The sequence below is a fragment of the Nicotiana tabacum genome, chromosome 22 (assembly GCF_000715075.1).
Source record: "Nicotiana tabacum cultivar K326 chromosome 22, ASM71507v2, whole genome shotgun sequence".
NCBI lineage: Eukaryota > Viridiplantae > Streptophyta > Magnoliopsida > Solanales > Solanaceae > Nicotiana > Nicotiana tabacum.
The window spans coordinates 214,415,793-214,436,992 of record NC_134101.1 but is presented as its reverse complement, the minus strand read 5'-3'; the positions used below and the strand labels follow the sequence as shown (position 1 = coordinate 214,436,992).

Genomic DNA, 21,200 nt, shown 5'->3' with positions numbered 1-21,200 from the left:
AAAGATGGTGGCAAATTTTGAAGTCATTTCTCACTTGTTCTGACCAAACAGACCCAGGAAGAGGAAGTAAACAAGACAAAAGGAACAGAGTAAAGGACAATGGAACGAGACGATTCCTAACAAGAAAACTACAAAGTAGAAACTTATTAGATGTAGATACCAACTCTAATGACCATGACATGCACCTTTGGAGTAAGTGGCCTAATCTATCAAGCAAGTCTGATGTTCAACTCTTGTTGTGCCTTTTCGTCGTGAAACTGGGCTTCAATGCTCCGATTATCCAATCTGATTCCTGATCCTTATTCGATTTGTAGTGCCCGAAGAGCTTTCACTATCAAGCCTCTCTCATTTTGTTATTTCGCTCGACTCATCGTCTTATGGTGTCTGTGAATGTTTTTACCAATAAGACTCTCTCATTTTGTTCTTTTCTTATTTCCTCCGATTCTACAGATGACAAGGCATTAACCATGGTAAAAACATCATATGCTCCTGGAATGGCTAATTCAGCACTCTCAAAGATTATCTGGGAGGTCTTTTTTGGACTGTAATGTGGCTTTTGGACAGTATTAGAAAGAAAGGATATCATAAAGGCTCAAAATAACTTAGACAATGAGGTTAATTTATTTACAACTTTTGGAATCTGTTTTAAAAACTATTGCCCCAATTTCTAAAACAGGTGTGTGAAATATTTTATTTGGTATGACCGAACCGTGAGGCTGCCTACGTATCTTGTGGTGACAAGAATCAGGTCAAACATAGTACACAGGACTGCTTTTGTTGTTGCTATTTTTTTCCCCCTTTTTTTCTCTATTTTTCTCTTCTTCTTTTTTTGAATTTCCTTTTGGAATGAACCTTTTCAAATAAACCTATTGGGACATAAACCTTTTTTTTATGACTCTAACTTGATTCCAAAATAGGGGAGGTCAAAGAAACTAGTACAGGCTCAAGAGGGTATCAAATGGTATAAGTGTTTGGGTAACTGACAGAAGGCCTCCCAACCCCTGAAAATGTCAAGTGCAACACATGCAACTTGAAATAAAAATTGAAGATCATGCACAATATTTCTTTTGCAGCTTCGGCATTGGTATTAGTGATATGCCTTCCACTTTTCTTTAGCGCCCTGTCAAGTGCAGAACCCTCGTTGGGTGATTCCCTTTTCACAATGGATATCCTCCGTCAATTCGGAGACAACTTTCTTGACTTTATCTTGTAACTTGAAGTGCACTTGAACTCAAAGTTGTTTGCTTCAAATCGTCCAGGATGCACTCTTCTTTCGATGAATTCTTGTTACCCTATTAATTTTCCAAATTATCTGCCCCAATTTCACACAGTTCGGGCTTCAAATGATCTCAAAATTATGTACTTATTTCCTTTAAATGCCCCAGTCATCTTCAAAATTGCTTCATTGCTTCATTAGTAAACTAACTTTTAAGACTAGGCCTAGAATTATGTGTGCATGTCATGTCACTAGAGCGAGCAAGAAGAGAACTATAAAAGGAGAAGAGAACTAAACAAAAATGACTAAAAATAATAGAAAACAGAAAATTGCATTAGGCAAATGGTGAAGGGGTTTGAACACCAAAACAAGCAAACTAAACTGGGGTTACAACCTTGGAACAAACCTAGACAACACTAAACGAGCTACTATGACTAAACAAACTAGGCAAAATAAAAGGATAGAAGGGTTTGAGCCACAAGACAATGTCCGGATTACAACTCTGAAATAAACCGGACAACAGAAATGACAACAAAATAAACCACCAAGACTCCTCCCTGGCTAGCCAAGAAAGGAGCATCTTTCCAATCACCAAGCTCAACATCTTAGCCACTGAGTTCCGCATCAATATTACTAAGATCTTAACAAGTCTTCATCACATTGAGTTTAGCAAATTGCGTTTGTGTCCCTTTTGCCGGCTCATTCTTAAGATCAATCTCTACTAGCGCTGAAAGCTTCGTAGCATGTGTACCTCTGAGGATCTCGGAAGAATTCTCATATTCCTTTTCAAAATAAGTCATACCCACCATATGCATCTCATTATGAACAGACGATGGACTTTGGCTAGTGTCTGCTGCATCTGGATTTTGCACGACAATGTCACCTACATCAATAAGCTTTTGAATTGCTTTTTTCAGGTGCCAACACTTTTCTGTAATGTGACCCGGGGCATTGGAGCAATATGCACACCTTTTAGAAAAATCAAACTTCTTTGGCAGAAGGTTTGGCATTTTTATCTGAATCAGTTTCAACATGTCCAATTGCCTCAACCTTTGGAACAAATTGGCATATAATTCTCCAATAAGGGTGAAAGCCTTTTCTTTTTTCAGTAGTCTTTTCAGTTTATATTGTGGCCTCTGTTAGAACCTTTTGCGGGTGGGTGGCGTATATGCTTAAGGGGGCAGGTAAGACATTTGGGGAAGTGGTGTGGGCCATCGCGAGCCTCGTGGGTGTGGAACATATGGTGGTGCATTGTGGATAGGGTACTGGGAAAGTGATGTACAACTTTGGGGGTTCTGTGGAGAGAAGTAGCATTTGGGAGGGTCATCTGGTCCACAAGGATATCCATGGGGCCGATATTTAGGCTGAAAGCGTTGAGCAGGAATGCCCAGCGGATCATATTTTCTATTTCTCTTTCGTCCACCCAAACTTTCTAGGATGTTCTGAATGTCTTCTGTAGTATCTTTCAATGCCGAATAACTCATGATTTTGCCTGACTTGATTCCCTCTTCTACCATTTCTTCCATTTTTACCACATCATTGAAAGGTTTACCCAAGGTCGGAATCAAATGATTGAAGTAGGTGGACCTCTGAGCTTGTAGGAAAAGCTCAACCATTTCTTCTTCGCCAATCGGGGGGCTAACTCGAGCAGCTTGCTCCTTCCATATGCACCCAAACTCCCTAAAGCTTTCCTCCTGCTTCTTTTCCATTTTAGATAGGAAGGAGCGGTTTGGGGTAATGCCTAATTTGTATTGAAAGTATCGAACAAAATCTTGAGCCATGTCACCCAATGTAGGCCACTTACCGACATCTTGACGATTATGCCATTTCAAAGCTGCCCCAGTCAAGCTCTCACTAAAATACGCCATCAATAAATCATCTTTCTCGCCAACACTTCTCATTTTACTGCAATAGACCCTCAAATGGGCTACCGGGTCTCCATATCCATCATACAAGTTAAACTTTGGCACTTTAAACCCCGGGGGCAGGCGAATGTCAGAGAACCTACACGACTCTTTGTAAGACATGTTAACATGGTCTCTCATCCCTTGCATGTTCTTTAAGGATTGTTCTATGCTTTTCAGCTTCCTGGATATCTCATCTCGCCCTTCTTTTCCTGTGACCTTTTCATTTTCAGCATGAAGCTCATCCCGAGGGCTCTTCTTGTATGAGTCAGGAACTTGTGGGCAACCTTTGAGGGGTAATATTGGGCATAATGAGCTTTGAGTGGGTGTTCATTGTTGGGAATAGAGGATATGACAGGAGGGCAATTTTGGGAAGATGTAATTAGAGGAAGAGTGATGGAGCTATTAGGGTGGTTGGGAAAGCTGTGATAAACAGGTGGATCTGGAGAGTATGGGGGATCATCCGGCACTATGACCGAAGTTTGGGTAAGAGTAGCATCTAAGAATCTAGGTGGTGGCGGGGGTGGTGTCTTCCCAGTCATCCAAGCCTGATACATGTCCGTCATGTGTTGACTTAACATCCTCACCTCATCAGCCAAAACAGTGTCCTGTTCAACCGACTGCTTTCGGGCTCCGGTATCAACCAACCCAATTCTGTTGTTGTCCGCCATTGCCTTTTATTGTGGAGAGGAGTTACTACTTCGAGAACCACAAACCAACCACCTTTCTATTATGAAGATATCAAAAGGAATAAAATGGGGTCATCCCGTTAGCGTTAGGGCATTTAATAGCAAAAATATCACATTGCGTGCAATGCACCTAGCAACAATTAATGGTTCTAGAATGACTTCGAGGGTCGTAAGGTCAATTGACATCATCTCAATTTGTCCATTTGAATCTTCTTCTCTTTTCTTCCCTCGCACTTCTTAACTCGCTCATTTTCCTTCCCCTTTTTTCTTTCTGATTATCGCTCTTTTCTTCCCTCTCATTTCTCACATCCTTAATTTTACCCTCTTTTTTTGTTTCCTTCTTTTTTTTTCCCTTTTTCTTTTTTTAATAATAATAAAAAATGATTCAATCGAACCCTATGTAGGTTGCCTACGTATCATGACGCCGCATGAATCAGATCTTGCGTAGTTCTGGAAGATCGGGAATAAAGTAAACAAACTAACATTCTCATTTCTTTTTTTTTTTCTTTTTTTTACCTTAATGACTACTCTGATGAAAAAAGAGAAATAAAAGAAGCAAATCCTTTTTTTGTTGAATTTTCTAGACTTAATGTTCTATATCCTATTCTAAACTCAATCTTATACGAGCAAGAAAGATTTCGAATCAAGAAATGAAAAAGATAAAAAAAATAAAAAAATGTTTTTTGAATTTCAATTTGATTACCTAAGGGAGAAACTCTGAAAATAAACCAAAGATAAAGTATGTTGTTTTCTTTTTCTTCTATGTACAATGTCCTAGAGTTTTAGTAAAAATGAAAGAGTTTTTTTTTCCTATTCATTTTTCATTAATTTCGCAAAGAAGAACCTCAAAAGAAAATCTTTTTTGGATTTTTTGAATTAATATCTTAGAGAAAACCTTTAAAGAGGTACTAAAAAACAAAAATTCTCTTTTTTTTTGAATTTTTAGCCCTAATATACGAAAGGAAATATAAAAGCAATTTTTATTTTAAGTTCCAGATATTAATTTCCTAAATGAAAAACCTCAAAAGATTTTTGAACTTCTAGAGTTAGTATTCTAAAGAAAACATCTAACAGAAATATAAAAATGCAAAATCTCTTCTTTTTTTTTTGAGTTTTTGATTTATTACACTTTTTTTTTTCAAATACAAAATAGGAAACTATAACAAAAGACTCGACATTACTGGACAAAACTAGAAGGTAAAAGATGACATAAAATAAAAATAGTCTCAACAAAATAAAATCTCCTTAAGCAATTCCAAGATGAGCGATCCTGACTGGATGGTCCTGGGGTATCTGTCATGCTCAAACTCCGGTAAGTAGATCCACACCTATATGAGAAAACTGAGACCAACACTATGTGAGACAATAACATTCCCTACTAGACACATGTGGTTGTGACTATTTTTAAAAAATTAATCTATGTGGCAAAAAGTGGCTAAACATGCAAGATTTGGCTACGACCCTGCGAAGCCAAGAACCTAAGATTTACTAGGAAGACCGGACCCTATGTGAGTTGCCTACGTATCACGCCCCGAAAGACAAAAATCAAGTATGCGTAGTTTGGGCAGATTGGATACGGGCGAGAATTAAAAAAAATAACTAATTTAGAGAAAACACATATTTTTTTTTGCTTTTTCTTGAAAAATAAACATGTAATATCTTTTTGGATTTTCTTTTCCTCTTTTTTTTTGATTGATTTTTTTTTTTGGAAAAAAATGAAGGGGAAAGTGCAAACTCTCTTTTTTTGGATTTTCATTTTTCATTTTCAATTTTTTTTTGTTTTTTTTGAAAAGGCGTGCAAGAAAATTATAACTAGGCCCCACTTGCTTCATTTTTATACTTCAACCTCTTTCCTTTCTCATTTTTTTTCATTTGACCTCAACTATCATTGGTTCACCAAATGATCCTTTTACCCTTGAAGAAATGCAACATGTAGCACATAGGATGCATCAAGATGGTCTGTTATTTTGGGTACACTTGTCCTAGACGGACCCAACCCCTGTGTTAAGTCCCCCAATGTCAAAATGCACATGATGCAAACAAACGTTCCTACTAGGGATCCAGCATAAGGTATTATTATACTAGGTTTAAAACCTGGGTTTATTTGTTCTAGACCTGGCTTAACCGAGCGGACAACTCAAACCGGGAGGGAGGGGCAGCGTACCGGAAATACAGAAGCTTTATCGGCTTTGCAACTTGTCCGAACCTCGTTCTAAAATTGGAATGACTCTAACAGAAGAGAAGTCACACGAGGCACACTCCCCAAATGATTTAGAAGACTTAGAGAGAAGAAGGGTTTCGTAGCAGTTTATATACAGCTCAATAATATCAAAGCGGTAAAAGCAACATTTAGCACATTAGGTCCAAATATGTGAATAACACCAAATAATAAATAAAGTCAAATATAACAATTCATCTAAGCTCGAATTCTGAACCCTGAATCAGAAGTTCTGGGTTCTTGTCACCGCTTTAATTAATTATTAGGAAGATTCAACATTATTTAAAACACACCTTGAACCACGTCACATAAAATGCACCCGCGGTCCACGATACATTTTATTTAACGTTGTTGAGATTTGGATTTGGGTCACATGAAATGCACATCCGAGTTTAAGGAAATTAATTTAAATTGTGCGCCTAAAGCAACTACGCACTTTCAAGTTTGCGAGGGCCATGGAAAATTCACTAATGGCACACCTCGATTTCTAAAGAGTTAAACTTAATTGAGGACCATGAGTTTTGGGATTTTGTTTGGCATGGCACGCCTCAAATTATTATTTTAACATGCTAATCGGCTAAGGCAAAATGATCAACACAAGCGTATGAGACAATTAAAATTCAAGGCAATGCCTGTCGTAAACAACTTCATCTCTCCAAGATTTAAATGCACATAAAAGAGCACCCAAAATTATCCATGCAATCAAGAGGGATACAAGAAATATTACAAGAGGAAATCTCAAAATATAATACCAAACTTCCCATAAATGTTCGATGGTCTATAGAGAAGTACAAAAGCTAAGAAATAGCTCATTCTTGAAGTCAACAATCAGAAACATTAGCAGTCAAAAAACAAACGCCATTTTACCAATATTACTTCTTCTCACTTCTAATTTCACAAATTCTTCTACCAATTCTTGCCATACCAACTGGTACAGTTACTATTACAAATCCCCTTACCATAAAGCAAACCTTAGTCTCAAAGGAAAACAAAAATTCAAATTAGGATTCGTTACTCCAAGTGGCCCACATTCGGACAAATAATATATAGGAATATGATACAATGAAATTCAAGATTCAACTATTGTCTGAGTTGGTAATAGAAACAACCCTGTAGCAAATTCATCGTCCGAAGAGTTACTACACGACCGTGTAAAATAACAATTACAAACAAGCTTGAATCACGACTATTTTAAACCACACGACAGCATTTGATTTTACAAAGCAACTATACGGCGACCCATCAATAAAACACTGAACCAACTTTCCAAAATCAGTATAATCATTAGTTTATGGTCATGGATATGAAGAATGCTTATCAACAATTTAGACAACAAAACAACTACAAACTCAGCATTAACATATGTGGATCCCAGCCACTCTTTCATAAACAAATTAGCACTGTCCAATTCATCAAGATCGTAAAAGAAAATAGAAGGAGTAGGGAATGAACATGAGCCAATTTCAATTAATTCAACCAGAAAAGTGTAAGTTTACAGTTGTGTACCTCTCAACTAAGGCAAACAAGGAGGGTGAACCAAATAAGGGCCAGTATATGAAAAACAACAAGGATGAAAACTCAGCCGCAACAGATTCGAACTCAGCAAGACAGCTATGAACTCGACTTTAACCCATAAAGAAAAAACAAAGCTCACAAAAAGCTCTCGCCAATATCAAACCTGAACATCTCAAATTCTGTCAAAACTCAAGTCCATTATGAAGCAAAAAATCAAAATCGAAGAGAAGAAACGGAACAGACGTGACATTGGACTGTTCTTGAGCGCTTTTGTGCTGATTTACAGCCGCGTTTCTGCTATTTTCGCAGCTGGTTTGCTGCAATGTTTGGGACTGATTTCATGCGTTTTGGGGGTAGTCCGTTCCGGCGGGTTTTTGGGTGGAAACGGAGCGTTGAGGCTGGTGGTTTTGGGGGTCGATTTCAGGTTCAAGGGGTGGACGAACAAGGGTACTGCTACTGGTTTTTTTTGGTTCGGAGATGGAAGGGGGTTCGATTTGTTCTCTGTTCTTTAGAGAAATTCAAATAGGGGAGGAGATGACATGCTTTTTGTTGGTGTCGAAGCAGATGGGAGGCCGCCCTCCAATCTCCAATGTGTGTGTGTTTTTATGTGAAGAAGAAGAAGCTGAGCAGCGGCGCCCTCTGTTGCTTGGGATCCAAGATCTGTGTATTTAGGTCTAGGTCTTTAAATGAAAAGGGAGGGGAAAAACGGGTCAAGCGGGTTTGGGTAGGGAGATTGGGTATTGTGTTTGGGATCGGGTAGATTTGGGTATAGGGTTTGGCCCAAATTCAAATTAAACTCTTTTCTAATTTCCTTTCTCCTTTTTTCTTTTCTTTAATTAATTAAAATCCTAAATTAATCTATTTTTGTAGAAATTAAAATTTTTTATTTATTTTTAACATTAAAACAACTAATTAACTTAAAACTAAAGAAAAATGCTATTTTAAAGACTAAAAGATAAATATGTAAAAATGACAATTTTTTAGGATTTTTCTATCATTTAAAAATGCATGAAACACAAATAAATAAAGAAAAATTCCGAAAATTAATAAAAATTAAATTTGGTCTATTTTTTAGGAGTTATTTTCATGTAGGGAAAAAATCACGTGCTCACAGCTTCCACGGCCAACTCAAGCCTCAAACACCGCTTTTCCTTTCGAACTCGGCTCCAAATCAACTGTATCTAGACGTAATCGACTTAATAACATCAATAAATTCTAAACAATCCAATTCCAATGCTTAATTATAGCTTTCTAATCATTCTTTCCAAAAAGTCAAAATTTGACCCCGGGCCCGCTTGGTCAAAACACGAGGTTCAGACCAACACCCGATCACACATTCACCCACGAGCCCGAATATATAATTTATTTTGAAATCCGACCCCAAAATGAGGTCAAATTCCCAAATAATCAAAAAGCCCTAACTCTACCCAAATCCCTAATTTTCTACCCTTAATCACATATTTTAGGCTTAGAAATCTAGTGGGTGTTGTTAAAATAGAAGAAAACAAGTCAAAGATTACTTAATCAAGAGGTTATGGTGAAGAAGTTCTTCAAAAATTGCCCAAGAGGTGTGGAGAAGGAGAAGTTTGTGAAAAATGGGTTAAATCCCGTAATGCATTATGTTTCTGGACTTTTAAAATAACTAGGCGGATTTGGTCATTCCGTTCGCGACGAGTTAGGTCTGACAGACCTTCGTGTTCGCGGAAGACGGCTCGCGTTCGCGGAGAAGTAACTCCTCGAGCCTTCGCGTTCGCGTCGAGGTGGTCACGTTCACGTAGGTATAAGTTTCCCTCCACCCTGACCAGGCCATAAGCCTTCGCGTTCACGATACCAGGCACGCGTCTGCGAAGGTAAAACCCCCCAAAGCTTCGCGTTCACGACCTGGGTCTCGCGTTCGCGTTGAAGGAATTTTCCTTCAGCACAATTAACTCATCGCGTTCGCGAGGGTCCTCCCGCGAACGCGAAGAAGAAAATATCAGAATACCAGCAACTGAAAACTTGCAACTTTTTAAGAGTTTAAAACCTTCCGAAACTCACCCGAGCCCTCGGGACTCCAAACCAAACATACGTACTAACTCAAAAATATCATATGAACTTATCCGTGTGATCAAATTGCCAAAATAACATCATTAACATCGAATTAAACTCAAAATCAAAGAATTATTTCAAAACTTCTTAAAACACCAAATTTGCATTTAAGGTTCGAATCACGTCAAATGACATCCATTTCTCATCAAATTTCACAGGATCATCTTAAATCATATATAAGACCTGTACCAGGCACCAGAACCAAAATACAGGCCCGATACCCTTGAGTTTTAATCAAAATTTATTTCCAAATCCTTTAAACAATTTCAAAAAATAATTTTCTTTAAAAATTTATTTTTCGGGCTTAGGACCTCGGAATTCGATTCCGGACATATGCCCAAGTTCCATATTTTCCTACGGACCCTCCGGGACCGTCAAATCATGAGTCCAGGTCCGTTTATCCAAAACGTTGACCGAAGTCAAATTAATTCATTTTATAGTAAAAATTTATCATTTTTCATCAGATTTTCATATTTAGGCTTTCCGGCTACGTGCCCGGACTGTGCACGCAAATCAAGGTGATGATAAATGAGGTTTTCAAGGCCATAGAACACAGAATTCAATTTAAAAGCAAGTGATGATCTTTTGGGTCATCACATTCTCCACCTCTAAAACAACCGTTCGTCCTTGAACGGACATAAAAAGGAAGTACCTGATTCGGGGAAAAGGTGGGGATAAGGGCTCCGCATATCGGACTCGGACTCCCAGGTCGATGCCTCAGGAGGCTGACCCCTCCATTGAACACGAACAGAAGGAAAACTCTTCGACCTCAACTGACGAACCTGCCGATCTAGAATGGCTACCGGTTCCTCCTCATAAGACAAGTCCTTGTCCAACTGGACAGTGCTGAAATATAACACGTGGGATGGATCGCCGTGATACTTTCGAAGCATGGACACATGAAACACTGGATGCACGGCTGATAAGCTCGGCAGCAATACAAGTCTATAAGCCACCTCTCCCACTCGATCAAGAATCTCAAACGGACCAATGAACCTAGGGCTAAGCTTTCTCTTCTTCCCAAATCTCATCACGCCCTTCATAGGTGACACTTGAAGCAATACCCGCTCACCGACCATGAAAGCCAAATCTCGAACCTTGCGATCAGCATAACTCTTTTGCCTAGACTGAGCTGTACGAAGCCTATCCGGAATAATCCTGACCTTGTCCAAGGCATCCTGAACCAGATCCGTACCTAATAACGGAGCCTCTCCTGGCTCAAACTATCCAACTGGAGACCGATATCGCTTACCATACAAAGCCTCATAAGGAGCCATCTGAATACTCGACTAGTAGCTGTTGTTGTAGGCAAACTCTGCTAAAGGCAAAAACTGATCCCACGAGCCTCCAAAGTCAATGATACAAGCTCGGAGCATATCATCAAAAATTTGAATGGTCCGCTCGGACTGCCCGTCCGTCTAAAGATGAAACGTTGTGCTCAACTCAACCTGTGTGCCCAACTCTCGCTAAACTACCCTCCAAAAACGGGAGGTAAACTGCATACCTTGGTCCGAAATGATAGACACGACACACCATGAAGGCGAATAATCTCCCGGATATAGATCTCAACTAACCTTTTAGAAGAATATGAGACTGCCATAGGAATGAAATGCGCTGACTTGGTCAGCCTATCAATAATGACCCATACTGCGTCGAACTTCATCCGAGTCTGTGGGAGTCCAACAACGAAATCCATAGTGTTCCGCTCCCACTTCCACTCGGGAAGCTCAATCCTCTGAAATAAACCACCGAGCCTCAGATGCTCATACTTAATCTGCTGACAATTCAAACACCAAGCCACATACGCAACGATATCCTTCTTCATCCCTCTCTATCAATAATGCTGCCGCAAATCCTGATAAAATCAACTCTCGGAGTCCATCTACATTAGGCACACAAACTCGACCCTGCAATCTCAAAACTCCATCATCACCCAAGGTAACCTGCTTGGCACCTCCGTGCTGCATCGTGTCTCTAATGACACACAAATGAGGATCATCATACTGTCGATCTCGGATACGCTCCAATAATGAAGAACGAGCGACTATGCAAGCTAACACACGGCTGGGCTAAAAAACATCCAACCTCACGAACTGATTGGCCAAAGCCTGAACATCTAAAGCAAGCGATCTCTCACCGACCAGAATATAAGCAAAACTGCCCACACTGGCTGACTTCCTACTCAAAGCATCAGCCACCACATTGGCCTTTCCCAGATGATATAAGATGGTAATATCATAGTCCTTCAACAAGTCCAACCACCTCCTCTGCCTCGAATTCAACTCCTTTTGCTTGAACAAATACTGAAGACTCTTGTGATCCGTGAACATCTCACATGCCACGCCATATAGATAATGCCTCCAAATCTTCAATGCGTGAACAATGGCTGCCAACTCCAAATCATGAATCGGATAGTTCTTCTCATGAATCTTCAACTGCCGCAAAACATAGGCAATGACCTTGCCATCTTGCATCAACACTATACCAAGCCCAATACGAGATGCATCACAATAAACTATATAAGGCCCTGAACCTGTGGGCAAAACCAACACCGGTGCCGTAGTCAGAGCTGCCTTGAGCTTCTGAAAGCTCGCCTCACATTCGTCTGACCATCTGAACTGGGCAGCCTTCTGGGTCAACCTGGTCATCGGGGCTGCAATAGATGAGAACCCCTCCACGAACCGACGATAGTAGCCCGCCAATCCCAAGAAACTCTGAATCTCTATAGCTGATGCTGGTCTAAGCCAGTTCTTGATTGCCTCAATCTTTTTTCGATCAACCTGAATACCCTCTGCTGACACAACATGACCTAGGAATGCAACTGAACTCAGCCAGAACTCACACTTCGAAAACTTAGCACACAACTGACTATCCCTCAAAGTCTGAAGAACCACTCTAAGATGTTGCTCATGCTCCTCCTAGCTGTGGGAATATATCAAAATATAATCAATGAAGACCATCATGAATGAATCCAAGTAAGGCCTGAACACTCGGTTCATCAAATCCATAAAAGCTGCTGGGGCATTTGTCAACCCGAATGACATCACCAAGAACTCATAGTGCCCGTACTGAGTGCGAAAAGCTGTCTTAGGGACATCGGATGCCCTAATCCTCAGCTGATGGTAGCCAGATCTCAAATAAATCTTCAAAAATACCTTGGCACCCTGAAGCTGATCAAACAAATCATCAATCCTCGGCAATGGGTACTTATTCTTGATTGTAACCTTGTTCAACTACCGGTAATCAATACGCATTCTCATCGATCTGTCCTTCTTCTTAACAAACAACACCGACGCACCCTAAGGCGAAACACTTGGCCTAATGAACCCTTCTCAAGCAAATCTTGCAACAACTCCTTTAACTCTTTCAATTCAGGCGGGGTCATACGATACGGCGAGATAGAAATGGGCTGAGTGCCCGAAGCCAAATCAATGCAAAAGTCAATATCCCTGTCGGGTGGCATACCCGGCAGGTCTGAAGGGAATAACTCAGGAAACTCACGAACAATGGGCACAAAATCAACAGAAGGAACCTCAGCACTAGAATCACGAACATATGCTAAATAGGCTAAACACCCCTTATTGACCATACGCCAGGCCTTCACATAAGAGATAACACTACGGGTAGAATGACCAGGAGTCCCTCTCCACTCTAAACAGGGTAAACCCGGCAAGGCTAAGGTCACAGTCATGGCATGACAGTCCAAGATAGCATGGTAAGGTGGTAACCAGTCCATCCCCTATATGACATCAAATCAACCATGTCCAGAAGAAGCAAATCTACACGAGCCTCAAGACCTCTAATCACCACTATACATGAACAATGGACACGATCCACCATAATAGAATCACCCACTGGTGTAGAGACATAAATAGAGGCACTCAAAGAATCACTAGGCATGACCAGATACGACGCAAAATAAAACCGAAGCTTCTCTACAACAAACCAGAACAGTACCTGCACCTCCACCTCTAATACCTTTACCTCCACCTCTAGCATCTCTACCTCCACCTCTAGCATCTGAGCTGGCTGGACGAGTCCCTCAATGAATCTCCTCACTCTCTATCACAATGGGAAGTATGATAAGAGCATGACGAGCCAAGTCGGTGAATATGATCTCGTATTGAGTAACAATCATAGAACCCTGCTGGAGATGCTTGAACTGCCTCCAATAGGCCTCTCTCAGAGTGATGGGTAGAAACTCCTCCATAAATAGTTGAGTAAACTGCTCCCAAGTCAAAGCTAGCAATCCAGCTAGTCTATCCAAACAATAATCTCTCCACCAAGACTTGGCGGATCCAGACAAGCGAAAAGTAGCAAAATCAACCCCATTGGTATCAACTATCCCCATGTTCCTGAGAACCTCATGACGGATGTCCAGAAAATCCTGGGGATCCTCAGAAGATGCACCGCTGAAAGTAGTAGTGAAGAGCTTGGTGAAACCTATCCAACCTCCACGAAGCCTCCGAAGACATAGCTAATCTATTATCGATCTACTGCTATTCGGCTGAAGAAGAGGTACATGACCTCGCTATTCGCGAAAGGACAAGAGTAGAGGTATAAACTTAGCATTGAGAGAACAAAATTGCACAACAAGAAAGAATGAATGTGAAGTTTTTCATAACTCTGTAGCCTTTGGGGGATAAATACAGACGTTTCCGTACTGATCCCTCATACTCTACTAAGCTTGTCTGTGAATTGTGAGACCCATGTAGCCTAGAGTTCTGATACCAACTTGTCACGACCCGGATTTCCCACCCTCGGGAGTCATGATGGAGCCTACTAATGTGAGCTAGGCAAGCCAACTATTGAACCATCCACCTTTTTACCAATTTTATTCTCTTTAACAATTACGAAGAAATAACATTTAAACAACGAAATTTAACATAAGCGGAAGAAAACAATAAGCCATCTGAACATGAATATCTATTACAACTGTTTGATGTCTCGACTACCCAGAACTGGTGTCACAGTTTCATAAACGGTCTAAGAATACTACAAATAAAGGTCTAAAAGAATTTAATACAACACTGTCTCTAGAAATACATGTAAGAAACAAGAAGGTAAATAGAAAAGAGACGCCACGGCCTACGGACGTCTACAGGGCTACCTCGGGTCGCCTGATGAACAAGAGTCAGCAATCTCACTGCGGTCAGAAGTCTACAACACTAGGGTCTGCACAAAATAGTGCAGAGTGTAGTATCAGCACAACCGACCCCATGTGCTGGTAAGTGCTTAGCCTAACCTCGACGAAGTAGTGACGAGGCTAGGACCAGACTACAAAATAAACCTGTGCAGTTATATAATATACAACGGAAAGTAAAGTAGGAATAAGCAAGTAAAGATGGGAGGGGGAAACATGTTGTGGGGGGTATACCAGTATTAACAGTAAATGCATAGTAATAGTCTAAGGGCAACTTAGAGTCCACAGCAAAACAAAAGAAACTAATATCAAAACTAAGCACACTTGTATCAATAATTGTTGCGGCGCGCAACCTGACCCCAATATATATCAACACTGTTGCGGCGTGTTACCCGATCCATATCATTTGTCATTGTTGTGGCGTGCAACCTGATCCACATATATCATTGTTGTGGCATGCAACCTGATCCACCCATAACATTGTTGCAGAATGCAACCCGATCCAATATAACATTGTTGCGGCGTGCAACCCGATCCACATATAATATTGTTGCGGTATGCAACCCGATCCACATATAATATTGTTGCGGCGTGCAACCCGATCCACATATAATATTGTTGTGACGTGCAACCTGATCCAATATAAAATCAACAACAATCATAACAAGAGTCCCAACGAGGGATCAATAAGATCTACACTATCCCGACAAAGGATTCGACAACATAAGTAATTACGTCCCGGCAAGGGAGAAACAACTATAACCAAACTTGTTACAAGATCTAACTACCTCAGCTATAACCAAACTTGTTGCCCCGAGAATAACCATAATCCTTACCCTACACAAAGAGTTATCAACCTAAGCATCTGTAATATCAATTAAGAATACAATGCAAGGGAACCACAACTCAATAATAGCCCGACAAGGGGGCAACATAATGATCTCTTCTCTTTCTCACTTTTACTTTACAATTCACTTCACAACTCGAGCCAATGCTCTAGAGGTTCAATTATCACTTATATTTTCACAATTCGTTATACAACTGGAGCCAACGCTCCTCAATGCTCATAGGTCACAATTCCTTCCACAACTTTACACAACAAATGGAAATCCTCACGAAGACATGAATAATACAACGAAGTCATGAAAATCACAATATTAGACTCACGGTCATGCTCGACACCAACGTAGAGATACTCGTTACCATGCATATACGTCGTACTCAATAAGAAACAAATAGAAAATAGGACACAACTCTTGATCCCTCAAGCTAAAGTTAGACCAAACACTTAACTCGAACTTCCATGGCCAACTAAAGCCTCAAACACCGCTTTTCCTTTCGAACTCGGCTCCAAATCAATTGTATCTAGACATAATTGACTTAATAACATCAATAAACGCTAAACAATCCAATTTCAATGCTTAATTATAGTTTTCTAATCATTCTTCCCAAAAATACAAAAATTGACCCTGGGCTCGCTTGGTCAAAACATGAGGTTCGGACCAACACCCGATCACCCACGAGCTCGAATATATAATTTATTTTGAAATTCACCCCAAAATGAGGTCAAATTCCCAAATAATAAATAAAGCCCTACCTCTACCCAAATCCCTAATTTTCTACCCTTAATCACATGTTTTAGATCTAGAAATCTAGTGGATGTTGATAAAATAGAAGAAAACAAGTCAAAGATTACTTACCCAAGAGGTTATGGTGAAGAAGTTTTTTAAAAATCGCCCAAGAGGTGTGGAGAAGAAGAAGTTTGTGAAAAATGGGTTTAATCCCGTAATGCATTATGTTTTTGGACTTTTAATATAACAGGGCGGATTTGGTCATCGCGTTCGCGATGAGTTAGGTCTGACAGACCTTCGCGTTCGCGGAGAAGTAACTCCTCGAGCCTTCGTGTTCGCGTCCAGGTGGTTGCGTCTCGTAGGTATAAGTTTCCCTCCCCCCTGACCAGGCCATAAGCCTTCGCGTTCGCGATACCAGGCACGCGTTCGCGAAGGGAAAACCCCCCAAAGCTTCGCGTTCACGACATGGGTCTCGCGTTCGCGTAGAAGGAATTTTTCTTCAGCACAATTAACTCATCACGTTCGCTAGGGTCCTCCCGCGAACGCGAAGAAGGAAATACCAGAATACTAGCAACTGAAAACCTGCAACTTTTTAAGAGTTTAAAACCTTCCGAAACTCACCCGAGCCCTCGGGGCTACAAACCAAACATACGTACTAACTAAAAAATATCATATGAACTTATCCGTGCGATCAAATCGCCAAAATAACATCATTAACATCGAATTAAACCTAAAAATAAAAGAATTATTTCAAAACTTCTTAAAACACCAAATTTGCATTTAAATTTCGAATCACGTCAAATGACATTCGTTTCTCACCAAATTTCACAGGATCATCTTAAATCATATATAAGACCTGTATCGGGCACCGAAACCAAAATATGGGCCCGATACCCTTGAGTTTTAATCAAAATTTATTTCCAAATCCTTTAAACAATTTCATAAAACAATTTTTTTTAAAAATTCATTTCTCGGGCTTGGGATCTCGGAATTCGATTCCGGGCATACGATCAAGTCCCATATTTTCCTACAGACCCTCCGGGACCGTCAAATTACGGGTCCGGATCCGTTTACCCAAAACGTTGACCGAAGTCAAATTAATTCATTTTATAGTCAAAATTTATTATTTTTCATCAGATTTTCATATTTAGGCATTCCGGCTACGCGCCCGGACTGTGCACATAAATCAAGGTGATGTTAAATGAAGTTTTCAAGGTCTCGAAACATAGAACAGTTTGATACTGTTGTGTTTACATGATAACTTCTCTTTGTGCCATTTGCTAGGAATTGGAGGAATAACTGGTGTAGAAGAAGCTATATAATGTGTTTTGATCGAACAATTTCTCAATTTTCTTTTGCTTCTTTCTCCTTAATTAAGCAATTTCAGTTTCACCTTTCTTTCTCCCCATCACTATGCGTTTCCCAAATTTTAATGATACTATCCCTTCTTCTCCTATATTCCACATAGAAGCACTAAGAACGCGGAATAGTAAACAATGTTAGAAAATTTTGTTTTAGAAAACTTAAAAAATGTTCTTTGTTAACTAATGAAATACCTAAGGATATAATTAGTAAAATTACTAGGAAAGAAATTTAATATAGGATTAAGAAAAAAATATGATGGAATATTTTATCTTTTCTATTTTATTTTATTTTTTGTTTTTTACCCTCATTTAATTTTACTTTATTTTAGAAATCTCAAAATGTCGCCATATACAAATACTAACAAATTTTCACCACTACTTGTAATAATTAGTATTATTGATGAAAAGCATTTAAATATAGGGTTTGGTGATGGGTTTAAAATATCATATCATCAGGAGAAGCAAAAAAGAAGAAAGGAAGCCAGGGTTAGAAGTTCTGATTAAAAACTATGGCCAATTTATCTATAATGTATAAAATAATATAAAGCAGGGACTTATACGTCTGAGGTGGCACATCTCATTGCACAGGATTTCCATTTATCTTTTTCCTCCAATTTTTAGATTTTCCTCCAATTTTCTTCACTTACCTCATTAACCAACAAAACCTAAAAGTCACAAAAGCGCAACGTTTCACTTATTCTAGAAACCGAACCGTTTCGTTACCCTTCAATTGAGAATTCAGGCTTTATATATTAACGCCTTTCGTGTCTTCTTCCACCGTTCGTTCAAAACTATAGTTCCTGACTGCTGAAAAATGCATCTGATCGACGATTACCTATGTGGAAGGTGTGATCTCCTGACGAACATAACAAACAACCACCAAAGTGAAAAGTAATTTCCATGTAGAAATCACGCATTCTACAGAGTTAATCGCGTTTAGATATTTCTTAGTTCTTTTTTCCTATTGTAATCCTTTGCCCTCTATTTTGGTGATTTTTATGAATGATTTAGTTAATCTTTTTGGTTTTGGTCAATTTTGTAAATGACTAAGTGACCATTTTTTGGAGTTCTCTAAGTTCTTTCACAACTTCAATGACAAAAGTACGTTGTGGTGATTCCTAATCGTTCTCTTCCAGATTTTAACTTTTTGGATGCTGGAAATTGGTCGCTGCAAGTATGTAACTAAAGCTCTTGGGATCTGCCTCTGCCGTTTAAGGGGAACGCCAACAAATTCAACTTTGCTGCTAAAAGGTATGTTTTTTTTTATTTCGATCATACTGGAAGATCTTATATTGTTAAGTTTTGTCATCAATATTCTAAAGATTATTATATTACCAATATATTAACCATTGAAAGTGCCTGAATTTGCAATGGATGAACACCATATAATTTACAAAATTTAGAAGGAATATTTAGAATGAACATTGAGAAGGAACATTTAGTTTGCATAATTTATAAGGAATCAAAAATAATATCTTACTTGTATGTGCTACACATTATTGACATATTTGGTCTTTGGGTATTTCTTGCTATTTATGAATTATACACCATCAACAGTGATAATCATGTGCTCTTCTGAGTTGTGGTAATTAAAAAGAAATGAATTGTACATCCATTTCGCTTAAATACCATCACTACTTGCTTTGTTTTGGATGGACCATTCTTAATGTCCTTATTGTGTTCTGCTGTTATTTTCTATATCTTTTATAGTTTGCACTCTTCTTAGTATCAAGTACTTTGAGCAATTTTTTCTTTTAGATAATTTGGCAGGATTACTAAAATAAATGAGCAGAAGTAAAACAACAATATTGTATTCTTATGGCGTATACAGCTATTTGCATAATATTTTCTGCAAACATATGTAATTTCTTTAGCTAAAGTTATTTTTATTCATAGAATATATTTCTTATTGTACAAAATAGCTACAGTCGTCGCCATTAATCTACGTTGGCAAACTTGCAACATTTTCCACTTCCTACAAAAGTTACCTCCATGCACCATCAAAATTCATTTTGAATGTTTCTCTAATCGACTACATGCATTTTGTAGTTCATAAATATTTGCGAACTTTAAATTAATTTCTTATATTAGCACATGGATATAAGGTTTACTCATTATTAGTTCATAATTCAAACTGATAACCTACTATTTTCTTCATAGGGTTTTAGAAAAGAAGCATGAAATATTTTCAAATTTTATGATTCATTACTAACCTCTTAAATGCTAGGTATATGTAAAAGTATTTTTGTAAAAGTGGATCCATGTGAAGAAGAACAGGGAAAAATTATTAATATAAAATAAATGAAGAATTCTGCAGAAAAGGAAGTCAAATCTAATAGTTTAGCTCAAATGGACCCGTTGGGCATGATAATAACAGTCAGATGAGTTTATGATTAGTCATGGTGAATATTATAGTGTATGCAAATAGCCGTGACTTATAGTCGAACAATTGTTTGAGTCTGAAGAGGAACTTATAATTTCTCTAACGAAAAACAATCCTTATTTATGATGAAAAAATCATGGATTATTTGTTAACACTTAACAACAACTGCAGATTTAATGATGTGGATCATCAAGTTTTAGGAATGGATGAACAAAGAGAAGTTCAAGACAGACTTAGAGTAAGTATTCATGGCTACTTCCCGCTGTCCAAAATGCTCCTACGGTCTTATAGATGCTTTTGTGGAACAATTTTGGATGAAGGAATAAATAAGGTAGAATAGAATTAGCATTTTCTTCCGCAAGAAAAATGAATAAATTTTACTTTTTGCATTCCCGCAGAATCAGATAAGATGTGACTATGTCTCCCTCTATACTAGGTTAGAAAGAGACAGGATGTCGGAAATCCTGTTATTGTTTCTCGAGTTGCATTTTATGGCTACAATATTAAAGACAAGTTTATCCTTTGCACATTACTCTATGGTTTGCATTAGGTTATGAGATGGAATGAATATTTTTTGTACAACTAACAATAAAATTAAAAAGTAATGATAGGGAGAAGTTAATTATGTTAATTTTCTTTCTGTTATTTCCCTCCATAACTAACAATATTTTTCAAGAAAAAATCCCAGCAAGGCAAAAATATTTTCAAGAGAGTCTTGATAGCCAGGACAATTTAGAATTTTAGAAGTGTACGGAGAAGTTAATTTCGTTAAACACATGATACAACCACAAATTATCAAGTGACTTCATATGTTAATTATTTGTCCTCTTCTTTTCTTCTTTCATTTCCTTTGAAGTTGTCTATTGGTCATTCGTTTTGTTTATTAAGCAGATTACATGTGATATGAACTTTGCTTCGATGAGTGCTTTATTTAGTTTGAGTTGATGATTTAGAATAATTGAATTAGATTTTTTTTGTTGCATGCTTCGAAGTTCACAGTGGCTTCAGTTCAAGCCTTTATAAGATTATTGCATATATATCAAAATCTATGAACATAGAGTTGCCTTCACATCATGTTGGGTGGAAAGAGTTCCAAAGACCACGTATGT

General features: G+C 38.6%; 1 long non-coding RNA gene across 1 annotated transcript in view; it reads left to right on the top strand.

Annotated features, from left to right (window-relative positions):
- Window positions 1-20,771, top strand: part of LOC107801687 (uncharacterized) — a 29,829-nt gene extending 9,058 nt beyond the window's left edge. Inside the window, exons 4-5 of the long non-coding RNA XR_001651683.2 lie at window positions 18,845-18,959; window positions 20,263-20,771. This is a non-coding gene — a long non-coding RNA (uncharacterized LOC107801687). The remainder of the gene's footprint in view (window positions 1-18,844; window positions 18,960-20,262) is intronic.
- The last annotated feature ends 429 nt before the right edge of the window (window positions 20,772-21,200 follow it).